This window comes from Hibiscus syriacus, unplaced genomic scaffold, assembly GCF_006381635.1.
Source record: "Hibiscus syriacus cultivar Baekdansim isolate YM2019G1 unplaced genomic scaffold, ASM638163v2 tig00001644_pilon, whole genome shotgun sequence".
NCBI lineage: Eukaryota > Viridiplantae > Streptophyta > Magnoliopsida > Malvales > Malvaceae > Hibiscus > Hibiscus syriacus.
The window spans coordinates 4,037,807-4,062,160 of NW_024061878.1; positions in this window are offsets into that span (position 1 = coordinate 4,037,807).

The following is a 24,354-nucleotide window of genomic DNA, read 5'->3' on the forward strand; positions in this document are numbered from 1 at the left end:
TATAATCATGTATCAATTCTGACATCTCTATGTCAATGACAACTCATTGTTATCAATCAATAACATGTTAGTCTTAAGCATATTATTATTATCCATGCCCATAATAATACTTAACTAGGGATCTTTTAATAATAACAATTATATCATTATATGGACTTTATTATCTTCCAGTTTATGTTAAACACATATATATAACTGAAAATGATATCGGCAATGCCTTTATTCAATAAAATCGGTAAATAAAATTATTATTACAATCATCATATGATTAGTCTTTGGGCATACTCTAACACATGAAATCATGGTGTATTATTGTATAAAAAGTTTTTAAAAAGTGAAGGTATTCCAAAGCTAAAAATGTTTTTAACATGTGATGGCATGATACATGGAAAATAAAACATTGAAGTACATAGAAAGTGTCTCACATTTGAAGATGATCCAAAATATTTGTCATTAATCGAATGGTTGGTCATTGGTACTGGTGGGGTCTAAGAATAATGAAAACTAAGATCGTGTTCGACCAAAGAATAAGGGATCAAGATTTTTAGCTGGGAAAAACCGGTCATGTTTGTTGTGCGCAAAATGAAACCAAGTCAAAGATGGACAATAAGAGAGGGTCCTTATTCGAAAAAGAAAATACACTAAAATTGTATCATTGCACACATTTTAGTCATAAATAGGATCATGATATTCATAAACGCATCATTTATTGATCTTTTAGGAAACAAAAGTTCGAAAATAACCAAATGCCCTCATCACAAAGGAACAATGTCATCCACCGACCAGAACTCCTCACCACGTAGGAGCTGAGTCATCCTTAGATAGCCATAATTGCTCATCACAAAGGATTCATGTTATCTCAATTATCTTTAAATATGGCCAGACGTCCTCATCACAAAGAAACAATGTCATCCAACAACCAGAACTCCTCATCATGTAGGAGCCGAGTCATCCTTAGATAGCCAGAATTCCTCATCACGAAGGAATCGTGTTATCTCAATTATCTTTAAAGATGGCCAGACGTCCTCATCACGAATGAACAATGCCATCCACCGACCAGAACTCCTCATCACGTAGGAGCCGAGTCATCCTTAGATAGCCAGAATTCCTCATCGTGAAGGAACCGTGTTATCTCAATTATCTTTAAAGATGGCCAGACGTCCTCATCACGAAGGAACAATGTCATCCACCGACCATAACTTCTCATCATGTAGGAGTCGAGTCATCCTTTGATAGCCAGAATTCCTTATCGCGTAGGAACTGTGTTATCTCAATCATCCCTAAACATGACCAGACTTCCTCATCATGAAGGAACAATGTCATACACCAATTTGATCTCTTCTGATTGAAGAATGGAGTAAATTTCCCATCAATGCATGAAGTCAACTAGACGAAAACTCCTTGTCTTTTTATCTTTGCTATATTCTTGTTAACAAAAAAATGAGCAAAGAGGGGTAGCTGTAGACAGTCATTTTCATCTCGTTTTTATTATTATAATAATAATATTATTATTATTATTATTATTATTACAAATAATACAAATTGAGGCCCATAACCTGGAAGCCCAATTACAACCAAAGCCCAATACACCTAGGCCGATTCAAGTAGATCTGACCCAGTAGATTTAGAACTCGGTCCAAGCCCAAACTCGGTCTAGGCCCAAACGACCCAACAGGCCCAAGACCCATCTAGGGTTTTTGTTCACACATCACCAGTCGCTAGCTCCCTCAATTGTTGGATCTAAAGAGATCTAACGGTCCAAATTCGTCCAACATAAACCCTAGGGTTTCATTATAACCCTAGGGCTATTCCGGCTGTTACCTTAGGTTGATGATGATATCACCGTCACTGCCTCAAACTGCTCCAGTCAGTAGTAGCCACGTAGCCGCCACCTCACTGACGGATCCAAAAGGGTAACCGCACACCTCACAACCCTAGGGTGAGTCACCACCATAGCTTCGGTGACTCGCTGAAGGGTTCATCATTATGAATGGTGCCAAAGGGGCTATATAAACCCTAAACATGCACAGACAAAGGAGGAAGGGAGAGGAATGAAGAGAGATACGAAGAAAAGAGGGCAACAACCAATTAACCAACAGCAAACAACCAACAAATAATAGAAAGAAAAATGAGAGAATAGGAAAAAGAACTTACCCACGACCATCAGAGGCTTTAAACGTCATTGGAGAGCCGAAACATCGAAGGTATATTCCTAGATCTAGGGAGTTTGGGGAATTTTAGGAAAAAATGAGGCCAAATTTGGGTTTATGAGAACTTGATCTTCAATTTAGGGTATTTTCTCGAATTCTGACCACCATGGACGATGGCCGATGATGGTTGTCGACACTGGGTTACGGTGGCCGGCCGATGACTGTTATCCATCCGGTGAGGAAACTCTAAAGAGAAGTGAGAGCTTCTCTCTTCTTAGAGAGAAGAAAAATTAAGAAATTAGATAAATCAAGGCCTTTAGGCTGGATTTGGGGCATTTATACCTCTTTCCAAACGGCGTCGTTTTGGGTAGGGGTATCTACGTAATTTTACACATGGGTAAAATATATTTGTGGTCCCTATGTTTTGTAATCTTTCAATTTAGTCACTAAATTATATTTCTGTCTTTTAATTTTGTCTTCGAGTTTTATTTAATTTATATTTTAGTCCCTGTCAATATTTATATATAGTTAGGGTAAAATATTCATGTTAGTCCCTATTATCTTAATAATTTATATTTTAATCCTATATAATTATTTATGGTTAATTTACACTTGTAGTACCTAAAATATGAAGTATTTGCAATAATGACCTTGAATTTTTGTATTTTCATGATTTAATCATTATATTTATTATATGTATTTAGGTTATATCATTTTATACAATGAATCATAAAAATATTTCCTTAATTATTTGGAATTTATTTTAAATTATTATTGATATAACGTAATATCCTTGATATTTGTTGAAGGGATCATAAAATTAAATTAAATTCAGATTTGTAAATTTTTACTGCAAAGACATTAATTAATAAACAAAGGTACCAATTTTGGGCATTGTGGGGGTGTTAATCCTTCCCCACACGTAATCGACTCCCGAACTTATTTTCTGGTAAGCATACCCTTTTTGTGTTGTTTTAATATTATTTTTATAAATTTTATTAAAATAACATAGCATTTTTTGTGGCCAATCACACCTTAATTAATGATTGGTGGCGACTCTTCAAATTGTGTTTTATCTTATGTAAAAAAACATTGATTTTTTCGAAACGAGATTTAGAAAATAACGACACTTGTTTTTGCTGGGAAAATATCGTTTCGACAGTTTGTCTTGTTCGGGCCTCTAGTAGTTCAAAAGTCAAAAAGTAGCAGCAATGCAATATCGTGGACTAGTTTAGATGGCATAAATGTGTCTTTATGCTTCAGTTTATTTCTTATGTTCCATATATTCCAAAGAAAAACAAGCAACAGTGCAAAATGGTCTTCATCTAAGAATTCAAGGATATTATTGAGTCAATCTTTGCAGTTTAGAAGAAATGGATTGAAGACTCTATTATCCCAAGTGGTGAAAGATAAAACTTCTCTGGTAAGGAGGCAGTCACAGAGTGTATGGATAGGAGTTATTTTTGCTGCAAAACCATAAAGTTTGTAAGCTCCTTCATTTAGGCCTACTACATGGAGTTTGGAGTCTACAGGGATGGTTTAATGGTAAATGTTTCAGCCAAAAATTCTAATCTTTGGGAGAACAAGAGCCTTCGCCAGTGCAAGCTATAATTTGGATGGATCCCTATCCATATTCTCATTCTTTACCTACCAAATATAGACTGATTTGGTTGAATAAACTATTGATGAATGGTAACTCCAAATTCTCAATTCTTGATTTACTAGGTAATCGTACAACCAATGATCTTTTTGCATCATCATGGTTAAAAATACAAGTGATTTTCAAAGCATCTTTCTAAGGCATTCCAGGTATCATGAATTCTCTGCATTTAATAGAGTTATTCGAGTTATCAATGTAGGTATTTTGAAAGATAATTTTATAGGCTTCACCCCAATTACAAGCATGAATTTTAGCTCACTCTCAATACCAATCCTCCAAAAGAAGCATTACTTTAGAGATTCATTTGCTTTAAAAATACTAGACCACGGATAGAATCCCCCTTAGACTGTTTAGCATCTAAAATCTCACATCTCAGAAGTATTTGGTCGTCAAGATTTTGTAACAAGTGTATTTTTGTTTGTAACAGTCTTTATACTTGCTTACTAACAAGAGTCATGTTAAAAAGTTAACGGTATCTGAATCCAAGTCATCCTCTCCTTTTGGGTAGGCAAAGTTTCAGCCAAGTAACGTGTGCCCATCCCCTTTCATTAGCTCTTCTAAAACACTAAGGATGTAAAATCAGGTAATCAGACAGGTTTCAGTTGGATCTTGGTAGGTCGGGTAAAATCGAGTACATGTCAAGTCAGGTTAATTTGATGGTTTGACTCGGATCAGGTCAGGTACATGTCAAATCAGTCTGGGTCATTTTCAGGTTGATTTGACACCAGATCCAAATCGGGTTCAGGTCAGGTCATTTCAGTTCGGATCGATGTCAGTTTAGGTCCAAACAGTTTAGGTCTGAAGTATATAAAGACCATGTCAATTCAGGTTCAAGTGGACTTCGATCGAATCTCGTTCAGATCAGGTCAAATCATTGACAGATAAAATTCAGGTCAGATGTTTACCAGATACGGATTACGTTTTGGTCATATTGTTTTTATTTTTTGATGAATTATTTTTTCATCTTTCGTGATTGTTGAATTGCAAGTTGTAATTGTATATGATTTCGAGTAAACTAGAAAAAATATTCATGGATTAATTTTGTAAAAAATATAAATTTAAGGACAAAATTGAAGAAATGTAAAATTACAAATAAAATTTTAAAATATAAATTAAACAACACACATAGCTAAGGGACCAAATCGAAATAAATTTAAAATATGAGGTTTAAATTAATATAAAAAATGACTCAATTATACCCATTTAAAAAGTTATGGGCCAGTTACAAAAATATAAATAACAACTAACAATGAGCCAAATGAAGATGCAAATATAAATTTAAGGACTAAATTGAATACATATAAAAGTGAAATACTTAAAATTGAAATAAATTAAAAAAACAGAAAAGGGTGAAATCAAAATAAATGCAAAATATAAAGAAATAATGAAAAATATAGTAAATTACATTCATTTAAAAAATTGAATAAAAATAATATATATATATATATATATATAATATAAGTTTATATATAAACTATATATATAAACTATATTTATATTATAAACTATATAATTATTATATGCTATATATATAAATTATGTTTATATGAACTATATATATAAACTATGTATATAAACTATATATGTATAAACTATAAAAAGTATATAGTTTATAATATATATATATATAAAAACTATATAAAATATATAGTTTATAAATTATAATTTATATTAATATAGTATATATATGTATGTATAACTAATATAACTAATATATAGATTATATATATATATATATATATATATATATATATATATATATATATATATATATATAGTTTATAGAAACACTATCCATAAAATATATAAAGTAATAAAGTATATAGTTTATAGAAATCCTAAACCCTAAAACCTAAACACTAAACACTAAACCCTAAACTTTATAAATTAAATATATATAGACACAGTTGATAATTCATATATAGTTTATATAAACAATAGTTTATATAAATTATATATGCAACATTAACCTATAGTCTATAAACAATAGTTAATATGTGTAACCTATAATATATGTATACATGTAAACTATATATGTAACTTATAGTACATATATGTATAAACTATGTATAGTATATATAAACTATATATATATATATATAAATAAATAAAACCATATAAAGTAAATTACTTATATAGTTTATAGAAATATTATGCATAAATTATATAAAGTAATAAAGTATATAGTTTATAGAAACCCTAAACCCTAAATACTATACATAAACAATTGTTAATATATGTAACCTATAGTATATGTATACATGTAAACTATATATATAACTTATATTATATGTATGTATAAACTATGTATAGTATATATGAACTATACATATATATAACCTATAGTATATGTATATAACAATCTATTTATATGTTATATAAACTATATATGTAACCTATAGCTTATAAACAATAGTTTAAATTAGTGTACTACATAGTTTAAACTTTATAACCTATAGTATATAATTTATAAACTATATTTTATATTAATGTACTATATAGTTTATATTAATTTTAATTATCTTAACTATAATTTATTTTAATATAGTATATAGTTTATAAACTATACTATATTAATATTAATTATATTAACTATATTTTTATAAACTATACAATATAATTTATAACATATAGTTTATATACATTTTATAGACTATATTTTATATTAATATTAATTACAAATTATAAACTGTATTATATTAATCTAAGTTAATATTAATATTAATTATAATATATAATTATTTTAATATTAATTATAAATAGTTTGTTAATATAATTTATATATTGATGAAATCGAAATAAATTAAAATATAAACATTAAATTGAACCATTAAAGTTGGACTAAATTGAATAAAATCAAAACAAGGGGACAACGGTACAATGCGAAACGAAATTCAAAAACACGCGGATCTTAAACCCGTCCTGAACGGAGTGACTATATAAGTTAAAAGTTTTTATTTTTTTTCTCATTTTCTGGTTTCCTATTCATTCTCCCATTTTGCTCTCTCTCTCTCTAACTCTCCGATTCTCTCAAAATTCTCTACCTTCTCTCTAGAAGTTCATCCGTGTTCTTCATTGTTCTTTGAAAAAACCTTCATTTGATCATCAAAAACACCATATCCCAAACATTTTTCTATTTATTTGGATCAAACACACGAAATTTCTTAACTTGTTCATCCGAGTTCATACCAAAACTCTCATTTGATCTTCATAAACACCAAAACCCATACGATTTCTTTTTTTCGATCAAACACCCAAAATTTTCTCCCAAGTTCATCTGTATTCATCCCAATTCATATTTATTCTTCACAAAAATTATCTTTTGATCTTCACAAACATCAAAATATATATTATTTCCTTTTTTCGGATCAAACCCTAAACCCAAGTAATAATTCATCCTTGTTCTTCCCCAAACCATTCTTTGGTCCTTACAAACACTTAAACCTTAAAATCAATTTATTTTTCTTCAATCAAACCCAAACCCTAACACCAATTCATCTTCTATAACCCAATCCTAGCCTAAACTTTGAGCTTAAACCCTGAGCCTGAGCCTGAACCTCGAACCTGAACCCAAACCCGAACCCAAACCTGAACACGAACCCAGACCTGAAATCGTACCCGAACCCGAACCAAACCCAAACCCGAATCCAAACCCAAATTCAAACTCGAACCTAAAAAAACCCTAACCAAGCATCTTCACTTTTTGTATCTTTTCTTCTATTGTAACCAAGATTGTTCTTCATTCTCTTCTTCTTCTTCCGTCTCTGTTGATATTCGAATCCTTTATTTTTTTCAAGGGTTTCATGGACAACCTTTCTTACGAGTTGAATTATCCATGTATGTTTAATATTATATTATTTTGTTTTTATTTTAATATTTTTCATTAATATATTATTAATTTTTTTGTAGGAGAAAACCCAATAAATCAAAATAAAGAACATTCTGAAAGAGGTAAATATATTATACTTTGTAGCTACTGTTTATTTGTTTCCTCTGTAGTCCTTGTTTGTATTGTTGGTTGTTCATTCAGATTGGTTGTATAAGGTTGTTAGTTGCCTTTGTTTGTAGCTTAATCAAGGTTTAATTTTTACCATACTAACCCTAATTTTTTGCAAGGGGATGTAAATGATATGTTGTCCGAATCAGTTGATATAAATAAATCCTCTAAGAGGAAGTCCACTGGTTCATCCAAATTTGGGAGAAGAACCTCTCCTGTTTGGGACCACTACACATTCACCAAATCTGATGATGGTTCTGTTTACGCCGAGTGTAAGTATTGCAAAGTTAAAATGTATAAATTTGATTCTTATATTTATACATCTAACCCTAGAAGGCATATTGAGAAATGCCAAGCATATAAGAATTTTCTTACTAAAAATCCTTGTAGTGTAGCTTCTTTTGATAAAAAAAATATTGTGAGTTGTTTGTTGAGGCTATTCTTTGTCATGGTTATGCATATAGTATTGTTGAGCATGAAAAACTTAGGGATTTACATCATTACCTTAATTATTCTGTTAAGGATATATCTAGGTATATTGTTACTAAGTATTACATGTTGGAGCATGAAAAACATAAAAAATTACTACTTGATTCAATGCATTTTGTCTCAAGTCGTGTTTGTTTTACATGTGATGCTTGGTCTGCTTGTACTTCACGTTCTTATTTTTCCCTTACTGCTTATTATGTTGATAATAACTGGAAACTTCAGTTTAAAATACTTAATTTTCGTCGTTTTCCTCCTCCTCATGATGCTGAGTCTATCTTTAAGTTTGTGAAAAAGATGGTATGTGAGTGGGGTCTTGAAAAAAAAACATTTACCATTACACTTGATAATGCTTCTGCAAATGATAGAATGGTTAAGAGACTGAAAGATGATTTGAATTTCATTTCTTATCTTCCCTGCAATGGTAAGTACTTCCATATAAGTGTGATGCCCACATTTTGAACTTGATAGATAAAAAAGGTTTGAAGGTAATTGATTCTTCGGTTAATAAATTACGTTAGATTGTTAAGTTTATTGATTCTTCTAACTCTCGACTTTGTGCCTTTGAATTAACTGTTAAAGACTGTGATTCTACTTTCTCTGGTAAGTTAGCATTAGATGTTTCTACTCGTTGGAATTCTACTTACTTGATGATTCATATAGAACTTGAGGCTACTTGTTTGTTAATAGGGAAAATGAGTTGGATATCATTAATGATCATGAATGGGAAACAATTTAAACAATCTATGATTTTTTTGAGCCTTTTTATGAAATTCTACTATGTTCTCTGTTTGTAAGTATACCACTTCTAACTTATATTTGGATAACGTTGTTACAATTGAGAAATTGTTGTATGATCCTCATAATAATCCTTGTGAAGGTATTTCTGCAATGGCAGGACCCATGCTTGAACTATATGAGAAATATTGGTATGATCACTCTATGATTCTGTCTTTTGTTGTTTTACTTGATCCTCAATATAAATTACAACTTCTTAAGGAGTTTTACAATGTTATTTATGTTGAGGATGAGGTTCAAGGGAGGGTAAGTCTCATTTATGATAAGTTTCTTGAGTTATATGTATTTTATTCAAAAAATGCACCTTTTGGTTCTTCATCTTCTTCTTCTGTCCAAAGTAGCACATCCTTGGACAGAAGTGGCTCAAGTTCCAATCGGCCTCGAACATTTAGAAAGTTAGATTTATTTCAGGTTAGTATAATTTATAGTTGAATTTTAACTTATTTATTTCTTGTTTTCATTTAGTAATTTCTTGTCTTTTGTTTTATAGAATTTTGATGCCAATTTAGCTTCTTCAAGGAGTGGACGATCTGATGTTGACTCGTAAATCAGTTTGCCCCTTATCCCTTGTATTGGAGAATCAGACTTTGATATTTTAGAGTATTGGAAAAATCAAATTGTTTCATATCATGTACTTTCTCCCATGGAGAAAGATATATTAGCTATTCCAATTACTTCAGTTGCATCTGAATCGTCCTTTAGTATGGGGTAGAATTTTAAACAAATTAAGAGCTTCACTCTTACCAAAAACTGTTGAGATTTTTGTTGCAACCCGTAATTGGTTGTATGGTTTTGAGCCGAAGGATAAGGATGAAGACTACCTTACAGTGGTTAATGAGTCCGCTATGTAAAGGTATGATAGAATTATTTTATTTTCAATTTTAATATCAATATTTCAAATTGTTTCTTAATTATTTTAATTTTAATTTTTTAGGGTGTTTAACGTTAAGTGAAACCATTGGAATTTGAGATTCAACCTTGTTTCTTTTGTTTACAGGTAACTTCTACTCATTAATTACTTATTATATTTATTATGTTTAACAGTAATTAAAATAAATTTTTATTCATGCTTTTGTTTTTTTGTAAGATGCTTCTGTCCAAAGTAACACATCCTGATTTTGCTTGATATTATTTCTGTTATTATAAACAATGTTGAATGCTTGATTATGTAAGGGTTTGGTAAAGTTGGAAATGTTTGGCACTGTTGGCCATCATATTCCCTTTGGCTTTACCGCTGACTGTATATATGTTTAATGCAGAAATGTTGCTTGTTGTTGCCTTGTAATATATTTTGTTAGTCTGACTTAAATAGGTTGTTGAAACTATCATTGTTTTTTGAAATAGCTACTTATGTTAAATTATATTGGTAGCTTTAAAAGTTGCCCGTAATTTAACAATGTTGGAAACTATTTCTATACAAAAAGCTCGATAAAGAAATTTCTGGTAGCAAAGTTAGGCTTTTAGCCTTATAACATTTTTGTTATAAGATCTGAGAGCTTAAAAAACACTGTTTTTTTCATTTTATTGTATTCAACTTGAATTAACTCAAATGTTATTCAAATTTTATATCAAATGTTATTTAAATTATCATTATCAATTAAATTTATCTTTTATATTATGTTTTATTTATGTTATAATTGTTAGATAATTTTTCTTTACAAAAATTAAACTGTATAGTTTATATTTATATTTTAGAGAATTAATCACGTTCAATACCAATATTCATTTATTATCAAATTAATTATCATTTCATTGCCAAAATTATTTGTATTACTAATGTAAAACGTTAATGTAAATTACATAATAAATACTTGCATTATTAATAATATTTTTTCTTTACATAAATTAAACTGTATAATTTATATAAATTAAACTATATTAATTTACATTTAATCAATGTTCAATGCCAATATTTTTTATTAATCATGTTTTATATAATTTACATTTAAATAATTTTATTAAATAATTTTATATAATAGGTATATTTATTAATTTAATTATCATAATAAATATTTTATTATAACATTTAAAAATTAATCATATTAATTTTTTAATTATATCATAAACTCGAAAACTCATAATTTTATTAAAATCTTATAATTTAGTCAATGGTAATATATAAGTCAGGTAAATGTCAAGTCAGGTAAATATTAGATAAGGTCATTAACAAGTCGGATCATTTACAGGTCAGGTTAAAAACATGTCAGGTTCATCATAGGTCAGGCTGAAAACAGGTCGGGTAATACCAGTTATTTACCAGGTCAATCTCGGGTTCGGGTTCATATCAATCGAATGCAAGTTGGGTTCGAGTATCATTTTTTCGGTTCAATTTGGGTTCAGGTCGTTCTCAGGTTGGGTGCAGGTCGAGTTTGGATCCACAATTTCCAGGTCTAACTCGGATTCAGGTAAACACCAGTTTTGACTCGAGTCGATTTGGGATCGATACAGCGCGGGTTAAAAACAGTTTTGACTCTAGTCAGTTTCAGTCAGTTTTATAGGTCAAATCAGCTTTTTAGAGCCCTACTAACCATAAATAAGCATGAATAGTAGAGGTAATCCTATTAAGAGTACCTTTGGAGAGAATGTAGCATGACATAGTGTAGGTGGTCAAAATTTGAGCAACAACTTAATTGAAAACTTCTTAGCCACCATATGATACACTACAACAAAATTGTACATTTACGGTGCTTTTTACCTATAGTGGCGTTTTTAAGCGTCGCAAAAAATGCTTGTGGCGATATGAAAAATGCCACAAGAAGCGCCGGGGAAAATAACACTGGGGAAAATAGCGCCGCTAAAGTTCGCGGCGTTTGATAACAAAAAATGTCGCAATAGGTAAAGAGATATAGCGGTGTTTGTCTAACAAACGCCACAATAGGTGTAGAGATTTAGCGGCGTTTTTCGGATACAAACACCACAAAAGGATTGGTATATAGCGGCGTTTTTGGATACAAACACTGCAAAAGGTCTTGTATATAGCGGCATTTGTCGGATATAAACGCTGCTAAAGGTCTTGTATATAGCGGCGTTTATCGTATATAAACGCCGATATTGTTTGTGTTATTTAGTGATGTTTTTTAGAAATGCCGCTAATGAACACAGAAATGTAAATAATTTGTTTTTTTCTTCGATTACCCCAAATCTATTTTTCTAACATGTTCCATTATCCAACAAATATATAATCAATAACACCAAACTCAATTTCCATAACAACCAATATCAAATCCATTATAATAAATAAAAGTTTACATTAGCGTAATAGAGTATCAATTAAACATTGTATAAAAACGCTAACAAAACATATAACATAAAAAAAGACTAAGATGGTGGATTTTGAGGTTGCGTTTTCTGTAATATCTGCATCATAGATTCTAGTCACTTTTCAAATTCTTCATATTTTTGCTGATATGTTGCTTCTCTCTGTGCTTCCGCTGCTGCTCTCTCTGCTTCCCTTGCTTCATTTTCGGCTTTCATGTTAGCCATTTGTTGATCCATTTCAGCCAACTTTTCTTTTAACCGACTAACTTCTAATTGGGAAAACTCAAACTGGGATGACATGTGCTGAGATGAACTGGATCCAAAATATTTGGTGGGAGTAACGAATGATCCTTGACAATGCACCCGACCATATCTTTCAGGACCCAAAACGTCATTAATAGATTGGTTTTCAATGTCATTCTCATTAACAAGACCTTGACTCGAAGCCGTAGCTTGATACTCTACCCTTTTCTTCCTCAATTTTTCCTAATAATAAAGTAAATAATTAATTCAAATAAATATGTCATGCTACAGATATAAATAAAACATAATTTAAAAACTGTATCCAATAAACGTACTATAATTTTTGCAGCTTCAGCTGTCATAGGAGTGTCATCCTTCTTTGTATGTGTCATGTCGAAGAGTTGGATTCGACCAACTTTAGAACTAGATGTATTTTTCTACAATGTACCATAATATAATTAGTTTGATTTAGTATGTACATGGAATACAAATAACTATGTGAATAATCTATAATACCTCCTCATTAGCTATACAAGCAAAGCTCTTTGATCCAGCTGTGTGCTAAACTTTTGTTGTTTCCTGCTAGCAACACCAACATGTTCTCGGTCCTACAATTTCAAACGACCACTTTTAATGATGATTTATAATTTGTTAAAATTATTTTTGAAAAATACATCATACATGTCCTTTTTGTGAACTCCAAAATCTTACTGCATCTTCTCATTGGTACCTGAGCATTCCAGGTGGGACAGTTTGTATCTTCTCTTCAAGGCTGAGATCATTCTTGAAGTATTTCTTTTTTAATGAGCTCTTGTGGTCTCTCCATCTCTTTCCTAACGCTTGCTTCACATAATCGTCAGAGACCTCTAAAGAAAATTTCTCCTATACAGCAAATAAGTGTTCAATGTAAGTATAAATTAGTATTGAATTGTTATAGAGTATCTATTATAATGACATTATTACCTTAACAAAATCCAACGTCTGATTTTTATTACTATTAGGCATTTCACGCCATGACTCCTAATTGATAGGCAAAAGATTATCATTACGTCCAACTATGCCTAAGTAACCGGCTAGAAGACGTGCTTCTGGGCCAATAGGTTGATCGACATCATTTCTTGAAACTTTGACACGGTGCCCAGGAAGAAGTTGGTATATTTCCTTCAACATTGTACGTCCTCTACTCTTGCGTGTTCCAGCATTTTCAACTAAATAAGAAATTATTAAATGTAAGTTTTGAAAATGAACAAACTATTAAATAAAGTTTCGAATATTACTTTCAATTTCTAAAACTTCTTCAATAGTTATAGGAACTTCAGAAGAGTCAGTTGCATTCGATTCCTCATTATTTGTTTGTTAATTCTCTTCAGAAGCTCGAACAACCCACAAATCACTTATTTTTCTCCTCAACATGATATATGTAATAAACAAACATTTGTAATAAGAAAACGATTTAATTAATGAATATATTGAAAGACAACATGTTAAAAGTTATAACATTATAAACAAATAATTTAAGATATAAAATCTTACGACATTCTTATGTAATGTCAGTTGTCATAAATATCTTCATCAACATCCTCCCGAACCCATTGAAATTGTGTTGTATTAGTGATAGTTTCATCTAAGTTTTGTGCTACTAGAGGTAAACATTCTGATCTTATTTCAATGGTATCTCTACTTCCATCCCCGATGTCTATCAAATCTCTGGGAGTATTATAGAGCACAACATACCAACCATCATCCACTGGATCGTGACAGTAAAATACTTGTTTCACTTGAGAAGAAAATGCATATGGTTCATCCATCAATCGCTGGCCAGTGTGAATTAATCGAGAGAAATTCACCATTGTAAACCCGAATTTATCTCTTTTTATGCCTCTGTTTACATCAACCCAGTCACACCGAAACAACACAACCTTTCGTTTTCCATAATAATCTAACTCAATAATGTCCGTAAGAATTCCATAATAATCAACATCTCCCTCTTGCGGATTGTTGTCCCTGACACTAGCATAACTGGTAGTTGAAGAAGTAACTATGATTCTACAATTTTGTGTCCTCCTTAATCTTTCACGAGATTTCGTGTAAATCCTGAACCCATTAATCAGGAAGACATTATATCTTTTAACTATTCTATTCAGACCTTGAGAAAGCCATTTAACATCGTCACTAACTTCTCTCCCACTCCAAACCTATTAAACATGAATGGTGCATATATAATGGTTGATTTCTACATAAAAAGCAAGACATATATTATTTATAAGTATGTGGAATGATTTTGTTGCTTACCGTCTGTCCTAACCATTCATGAAAAGTTTATGTGAATAACTTATGTATCTCTCGCTGATGTAATCTTCGGGAGCGTGCACGAGATCTCAAGACTTCTTTAAACTCATTATAAAGTAGATTATCTCGTTAAAGAATGATAAATATAAAAGATTAAGAAATTTCATTAATATTGGGTCCAAAAGACTTACGTGCGAAAGGGATCTATTGAATCGTGATGGAAAAGAACATATTGGTGTACTTGTACCCAAGATGTGTCATCTAAGTGTGCAATTTCAACTTTCCCAAGTGGTTGACCATAACTTCCATACAAATAATCTTGAGGTAAGTCATTAGTACTGAACACATCATTTCTATTTGGTATATTCCATATTGTTTCAACATCTTCCAAATATCTAGAGCAAAATGTCATACATTCCTCTGCCAAATACCCTTCAACAATTGATCCTTCTAGATAACGCTTATTACGACAGTAAGACTTCAACTTGCCCAAGAACCTATACAGAAAACAACGTACAATGTAAATACATTTAATTAAAAGGTATAATCAGTAGTCATTTGAAACATATAATTCAATTAGTACCTCACTATAGGGTACATCCATCGATAGAAAACTGGTCCATCAACTCTTGCTTCATGAGGAAGATGAATTAGCAGATGAACCATAATTGTGAAGAATGAAAGCAGAAATATATTCTCCAAGTTGCATAAAGTCAAGGCAGATCGATCTTGTAGTTTATCAAGTTCTTCAACCATCAGAACTTTGCCACATATGGCTTTCATTATATTGGAAAGTTCAATGATACAAGACGTCACCTTACTCGACATGCAACCGCATACAACTACTGGAAGTAAATATTGCATTAATATGTGATAATCATGTGGCTTTAAAGAATAAAGTCTTCGATCTTTAACACTGAAACATCGAGATATATTTGATGCATACCCATCTGGGACTTTTATATCCTTCAAGACCGTACAAAACATTTCTTTTTCTTTATTCGAAAGAGAAAAAATAGAAGATGACAAGAAATATTTTCCATTAGGATGTAATTGCGGATGAACATCATGTCGAATTCCCATGTCAACTAAGTCAAGTCGACTCTTGAGATTATTTTTAGATTTTCTGCCATCATTCAGAATGGTCCCAATAATATTCTCACAAACATTCTTCTCAATATGCATTACATCCAGATTATGTCTCAAAATATGATTCTTCCAATACGGCAACTCAAAGAATATACTTCTCTTTTTCCACAAGTCTACCTCATTTGGATCATCCTCTTCATCAGACTCATGATCACTCTGTTGGTCAAATTCAAGGTATTCATTGACCTGCTTTGGCTTTTTCTTTGATCGTGTACTACTTGGTTGATTCATCTTTCCATAAGTAAAATTGATATTTTTCAACATGGAGAATATTTCAGACCCAGTCGTTTGGTCAGGAGCATTTCAAAACTCTTCATCACCATCAAACATATTCTTTTGACATCTAAATCTATGATTATCAGGTAACCACCGACGATTTCCCATATAAGAGAACTTTTTTCCATTAAACAACCACTTCGAACATGTTTGTGCATCACAACAAGGACAAGCATAACGACCTTTGGTACTCCAACCAGATAAATTTGCATACCAGGAAAATCATTAATTGTCCATAATAAAGTCGCGCTTAAATTAAAGTTCTCCTTCTTAAACACATCATATGTTTCGACCCCTTCCCATAACTTTTTCAACTCTGCAATTAGCGGCTGCATGTAAATATCAATATCATTTCCGGGGCTTTTCTAGCCAGGGATTATCATGGATAAGATGAAAGATGATTGTTTCATACAAAGCCATGGAGGAAAATTATATGGAACAAGTATAACAGGCCAAGTACTAGAAGAAGTACTCATGATTTTGAATGGATTAAACCCATCAGTTGCAAGACCGAGCTTGATATTTCGAGTATCTCTCGTAAAACTTTGATACTTGTTGTCAAATGACTTCCAAGCTAAAGAATCCGTAGGATGCCGTAATAATTCATCTTCAATTCTGCCATCATGATGCCACCTCATAAACTCAGCAGTCTTGGAGCACATAAACAATCTTTGTAGCCTAGGAATGAGAGGAAAATATCGCAGAAACTTTATCGGTTTCTTTCTTGATCGTGCTTGAGCTTCATCCTCAGTAACATTTTCTACGTCCCTAGTCATCCATCGAGATTTTCTGCATACATGACAAGACTCCTGATTTTCTCGATCACCCCAATACAACATATAATTATTCGGACAACTATTAATTTTGTCATATCCAAGACCCAAATCTTTTATCATTTTCTTCATATCTTTGCACGATTAAGGGATTTTTGCAAAAGGAAACACTTCTCCTAGTAACTCCAACAATTGCGTAAAAGAGTTACAGTCCACCCTCCCAGACATTTTAAGTGGAAAAGACGAATACATAAAGAAAGCTTTGAAAACTTTGATCCCTCATAAAGTTGTTCATTCATTTCATTCAGCAACTTGTAAAACTTTGCCGCTTCTCCATTTGGCTCTTCATCACATCCAATTCTTCCCATCTCAATGAAATCATTAACATCATTGTCCCAATAATTTTCGGTAACATACTACTGATGATTGTGCATATTAAATGCATCTCGTAACATCCCTTCCATGTCATCTTCTTGGATGGTGAGAATGAGCAGGATAAGTCGAATAACTCGTGGAAGCAACTCTATCTGATATAAACTCTCCATGAAAGATCCATTTTCTATACCCCCGAACAAATCCAAAAACAACTAGATGCTCGTACACAATTTGACGAATGTGCCAATTAATGTTAACACGCTTCTTACAAGGGCAAAGAATCACATTCTCTTGGCTTGCATTCAGAAAAGCTAAATTTAGAAAGTTTCGACTCCATTTCGATATTCGACGCTAACCCTTGAGCAATCCATCCAAGTCTTATCCATTTCGTATTTCTGGAGTTTCAATTTCAAATGTTAAATGCTAATATTATACAGAAAGTTAGAACCTAAGCATAAGCATTAAACTATCAGATATAGTGCATAATAATATTTGCATAGTATAGAACTAATCCCTCCTAAATTATAGAACTTTTAAATTGATAAAGTTTTATGGGAGCAAGTGTATCTCTGTTATTTACAACGAAGTTACAACGAAGTTGATTACCTTTGTTCCATGTGAGTAAGGACATTAAGTAATTTAATTAAAATTGACTTTTAATTATATATTTTGTTAATATAAAAATTATTATAAATAATTTAAAGTGAGCTTAAAAGAGGGAGGGGGGTTGTAATCAGTGGATAGAAGCTGGATTAATGATAGGAAGTGACTGGAGAGACTTTTTTTCATATATAACAATCTAAAAATAAAGTTAATCCAACTATCAACTGTCTACTCTAAAGTCTAACCACACTTTTATAAACAGTTTGCTTTTTTACCTTAAGCATACCTAATCTTGAACGTAAGGTCATTCTGCAATGTAACTAAAGAAAGAAAAGTAGTACTTTATAATTTGAAGACAGGATAGCATCCCAAGTGAAGCAGATGTTCCTAGAATTTACTAGAAATTTCAAATGCTTTGTGCATAAGATAACACATACGACATGATCTACTTGATGCATTGACATCCAAAACAAGTTGAGTTCAATAAAAGATCCACTACAAAACCAAAAGAATAAACATTTCTCATTCTTTCCATAAAAACACAGGACATTACAATAAACGAAGTAACATTGGATCATAATTCATAATTCATAAAGAATATGTTTAAATTAAGAAAAGGAGCAAATCCTACAAACAAAATACTGAATCCAGATAAAGCAAAACTACTTAACAAGGTGAGGGGTTCACCTGATACAACAATTCGAGCTTAAACGAATGGTCTTGGATCCCAAAAAATATGGTGAAGAAAAACAGATGCAACAATAAAGTTTTTTCGTCACTGGAGCATTATCTGCAATCAATTCACAGCAAAATTAGCTCCCAACATTTCAAATATATTTAATGTGAGTGGTTGAAATGTCAAAGCATGAAATGAATTGAAACAACATATTAAAGATGTCGTACATTAGTTTTCCTTGTTGGGTTAAATAAATCATTCAATGATTGAATTATTGTCTAAGCTTGAATGAGATTTTTAAATTGGCATGCCAAAATTGTGGTGATTATTTTTCATTTACTACAGTGTACAGGACCAAGTTATCCGGTCTATATAAAGCACGGAGAGCAAAGCTTTGAGTGGCGTCCATTACTCACAAAAGAAATTAAGTTAGAAAGGAGAAAGTGATAAAAAAATTAGTAATTATATATGAATTGTAGTTTTTGTATTTCTAATTAATAAATCTCATTTAATCGAGTGTAATTATATTTTATCACTAAAAATAACTTGATATAATTCGAGAGGGATAAAAAATGAGTTGAGTAGCAGCAGGATCATAGTGCTTGAAAGCATCCATTTCAAAGACAAATGTGATCTTATGATTACATCTCTCACGTCTTCTCCTTAAGCATCAGACTCTAACAAATTAGATAATAACTTCAAAAGCTCCAGTCTTAGACACACCTAATGTTTGACCTAAATTTTAGTTACCTCTGGCAGCTGATTCCTCTTCAATATTGGTTTTTTAAATATACAAATAAGTATTTTGGTCCTCATAGATGTAATTTTGAAACAAATAAGTATAACTATAGAAATATTGAAGTTGAAACTTAAAATTTGTTAGAATGTTGTGTTCTAAGTAAAAAAAAAATGTTAATGTTGACGTTAAACTTATTTGCTATTGAACCTATATTGTATGGAGCCACTAGGTAATGTAACCTCATAATAAGAAGCTAATATATTCTTGTATTCTGTAAGTGACTACTCGTGCTCTGATAGGATGCACTCTTAATCTCTCACTTTTCTAAGACTGTAATTCCTAAAGCTTTCTTCGATATCTTGATTTTATAGTAATACAAGGATACTTGATGAACCAAATCACGATTAGTAAAAAACAGTGAATCACTCGTTGCAGATGATGAGTCAGTTGCCACATTTCCTACACGCCAGTAGATAACAAGTAACCTTATATGCTATCGAGTTCATATGGCTGCTTCTTCTAATTCAGTTCTACAGAGTTGGGTTTCTGACAAGAAACATAGGCACTAATTCCCTGTAATAAGCTATTGGGTTCATACAGTTGCTCTCAAGTTCAATGTTTTTCATTGCTTCTATTTCAGTTCTACAATGTTGGATGACTAATGGAAACCAGAAAGGCAGGCAACCTCATGTTATATACGCTAATGGTTCGTATGGCTTCTTTTAAGTTCAATGCTTTGGTTACTTTTATTCCAGTTCTACAATGATTGATGACTAATGGAAACAGGAAATGCAGCACGACTAACAGATCTCAGGATGATGCCGAGAAGTAGAACTAAATACATTTGAGCAGTGAACCAAGAAGATGAAAAAGAACATGGACAACAGAGGAATGTACCTGTGAAAATGGTGAAATTTGTACCTCAAATCAGAGAATTGACCGTTGATGGCGTAATGATGGAGGCCTCGACAGCTTCGAGAGGCGACGGGCGGTAGTCTGGCGACGGTGTTCAACTCAGTCGCACAGTGTAGGTGATGACGGCTTCAAATGGCAACGGGCAGCAGTTGTATTCGATCGTAAATCTCTGGGATGATTGAAATTAGGTCAAGAAATAGATAGAAAGGGGGGAAATGGTCTTGTAGGATTTAATAAATCACCTTAGCGGCTTTTGTAAATACAAACGCCACAAAATGCCACAGATTGATGAGACTAATGTGGCGTTTATTTAAAAAAAACTCCCCAAATTATGTACCTATTGTTGCGTTTGTATATACAAACGCCACGATATGTTTAATATATTGCGCCGTTTTTCTCAAAACGCCACTAAAGGATGAGTTTGTATCGCCGTTTGTCTAAAAACACCGCAAATGTAATAATTTTGTGGCATTTCGGCTATAAACGCCGCTATATATACAAATTTAGCAGCATTTTCTATAAAAACGCCACGAACAATGCCGATAAAAAACTATTTTGCTGTAGCGCCTATTGCGGCGTTTTTATACAAACGCCGCTAAAGTACTACTACCCTATTACGGCGTTTATTGAGAAACGTCACTATGGATAAACCTATTACGGCGTTTTTGATACAAACGCCGCAAAAAGTCAGGTCTATAGCGGCATTTTTATTTTTATCCAAAAACGCCGCTAATTACCTTTTTTTATATAAGATTAATTGATTTTAAAAATTTCATTTCTGCTCTACATAAACTATATTTAATATCATTTACCTTTATGTAATTAATGACAATCATACATTTTAATTAAGACAAAAGTTATGCAAACATATACTTAACAACAAAATCCATCATAATTTATAAACATTAAAGTTATGCATAAACAGTCTTCACATATTGTTCACTACAATTTAGTCTTAATTACTCCTTCGTGGGGAAAGGACGTAAAAAACACTTTTCCTTGTTTGACGATGCATCGTTAAGTTTTTCCTCCGTGTAAACTCTATATGGAGATACTCTTCATCCATTTCACCAAATAAATCCCATACCTCCGGTTCACCAAGAAGACTCCTGCGCGCTTCAGTGCTTCACTTGAAATAAATAACAACCTTTCACCTACAGAATGAAACTTGATTGGAGGTGACTTGGGAACTGAATCAAACATTAAAAAGTTTTAAATAGAAGATAGAAATGTTTACTTGGAGTAACAGTAGAGGCAACATTGTCTTCATTGATGATAGATATTGCTTTTGCAATTGAAGATTCTTTCAACGCCATAGAGTTCCCAAATTTGGTTCTAAACATCGAGTATTTATCCACTCCTCTATCATCATTCTCAATAAGCTTCGAACATCCTACATGCGTACGATCTATGAAATTTGAGCGTACAAAATAAAAATATAGCGGCTGAAAGATTCATAGATTATTACCTTCAAGTAGGAGATCGGCCATGGAATGGTATGGAGCAATAGGAGTTCCTTTTGGGTCATCATCGAGTTTCGACGGCAAGATCGGACTGATAGCCTCCCAACGATAATTTGATCAATCGTCAAAGAAAAATACGCCACGTAGATATTTCGACGATAATTTCTCTTACTCAAGGCAACGCCTGCTCTTTGTACCACAACCATTTGTTCACATTTTCAAAAACTATTATTTTCCTTTTCGTAAGAAAATCTATTATTTTTCTATTCGAAAGCGGTAAAACACTGCTCCAAAGCAATAAACCAGTAAAACACTATATATAAATATTGTTTTCATATTCGAAAGCTATTTTTTCTCAAATACGTTAGTTTTTTGGGTTTTACCCATTTTCAGAATACCAACAAAAAAAAAATTAAAAGATCAGTAGTGAGAAAAGGGATCAAACCATGCAATTTTGTTATAGTTCACTGGTGAGAGGGCTGATTTGGTCGTAAGGACGACGTAAGGGTCGTTGTTGTACCAGAGAAAAAGCTTTGAGGGAAGAAGAGTTGAAATGATTTTAGGGATCGGGCAGGAGTAAAGGGTAGAGCATATATTTAACATTTGGCGGCGTTTTTAAAAAAACGCCACTATAGAACATGTCTTTTGGGGCGTTTGTACAAGAAACGCCACTATTGATTAACACTATTGTGGAGTTTGTCTAAAAACGACGCTAAAGTATTATTTATTACGGCGTTTGTTCGAAAAACACCACTATAAAAAACCCTATTGCGGTATTTTTGCTACAGACGTCGCAAAATTACTACTCTATTGCGGCGTTTGTACAAGAAACACCACTATTTATTAACCCTACTGTGGCGTTTGTCTAAAAACGACGCTAAAGTATTATTTATTGCGGCGTTTGTGGTAAAAACACCGCTAAATTACTACTCTATTGTAGCGTTTGTGCTAAAAATGCCTATAAATTACTACTCTATTGCGGCGTTTGTACAAGAAACGCCGCTAAAGTATCAATTTGTGGCGTTTGAATTGTAAACGCCGCTATATGTTTAAATTTTGTGACGTTTACTCTTCAAACGCCGCTAAAAACTCCGCTACATAACAGTTTTGATGTAGTGATAACAGATTCTTAGTGCAGCTTGTGACTTTTTCGGATACTCGATCATGGAGAACACTAAAGATATTTGTTTTGTATTTTTCCCCATCAATAAAGGAACACTAAGATAATGGCCAATGGTCAAAACAATAGGCGTTCTAATGATATTGGAGATAGAGTCTTTGAGGTGATCTTGTGTGCCTTTGCTAAATAAGATACATGACTTCTCAAAATTCACTTTAATGTTTCCAGCTTCTTGATTAGCTAGTAGTAAAGTGGAAAAGCCCTGTGTGTATAGTAAAAATAAGAACGGAGAAAGATGGTCTCTTTGCCAAAGTCCCCTATTAGGTTTAAAAGTAGAAGAAAATTTATCATTTATACGGATACAATATGAGACAAAAGAAATACAATTCATAATAAGGTCTACCATCTCAAATTAAAACCAATTATAGGCTTGACTTTTTTAAGAAAACCCCACTCCACTCTATCGAAAGCTTTTTCCATGTCTAATTTAACAAAACTTCCTCTATTTCAGCCATTTCTCGAGCTATTTATGTAATGGAAGATTTCGTGGGCAATAATAATATTATCAGAGATGAGCCTGCCCAGCACAAAAACACTTTGATTTTCATAGATACAGAACGACATAATATTTTTGAGTCAGGTAACAAAAATTTTAAAGACCATTTTGTAGATAACTAAACAAAGACTGATGGGTCTAAAGTTTTTCATTACTTTGGGGTTGCCAACTTTTGGAATAAGATCGATTACAGTTTCATTGACTAAACTTAAGTCCATTTCACCATTAAGAAGTTTAAGGCAAAGGTTTACAAAGTTTGTACCAATCAAATCTCAAAATTTGTGAAAGAAATTAACAAATAAACCATGTAAACCAACAGCTTTGAAAGGGCTAATTTGAAAGGAAGTAGATCGTACCCCCTCATATATGAATTCTTTATCAAGGTTTGTGTTCATCTCTGGTGTTATAGTGGTCTGAATGTGTGCAAGGATCGCCTCTGTCGAAATACTGCCAGATGATTGGTAAAGATTGGTAAAAAAGCACGTGGCCACACCAAAGAAATTTTGAAGACCATCAACCTATTCGCCAGATTCATTTTCTATACCCGTGATCTAATTATTTTTCCTTCTACCTTTACCACGAGCATGAAAAAACTGTGTTGTGATTTTCATCTTTGAGCCATGCAATTCGAGGGTGTTGTCTCCAATAGATTTCCTTTCAATTCTTCCTTATAATCATTTAGGGTACAAACATTTACATTAGTGACAGAATTAATAAGTAGAAGGTTTGATCCTTCAGGAATATTTTCCTACCTAAGGATTGTTTCCAACGATCTCGTTACCACTTGTCAAGTTCAGCTCCCACAATACGAAGTTTATCTAGCATTAG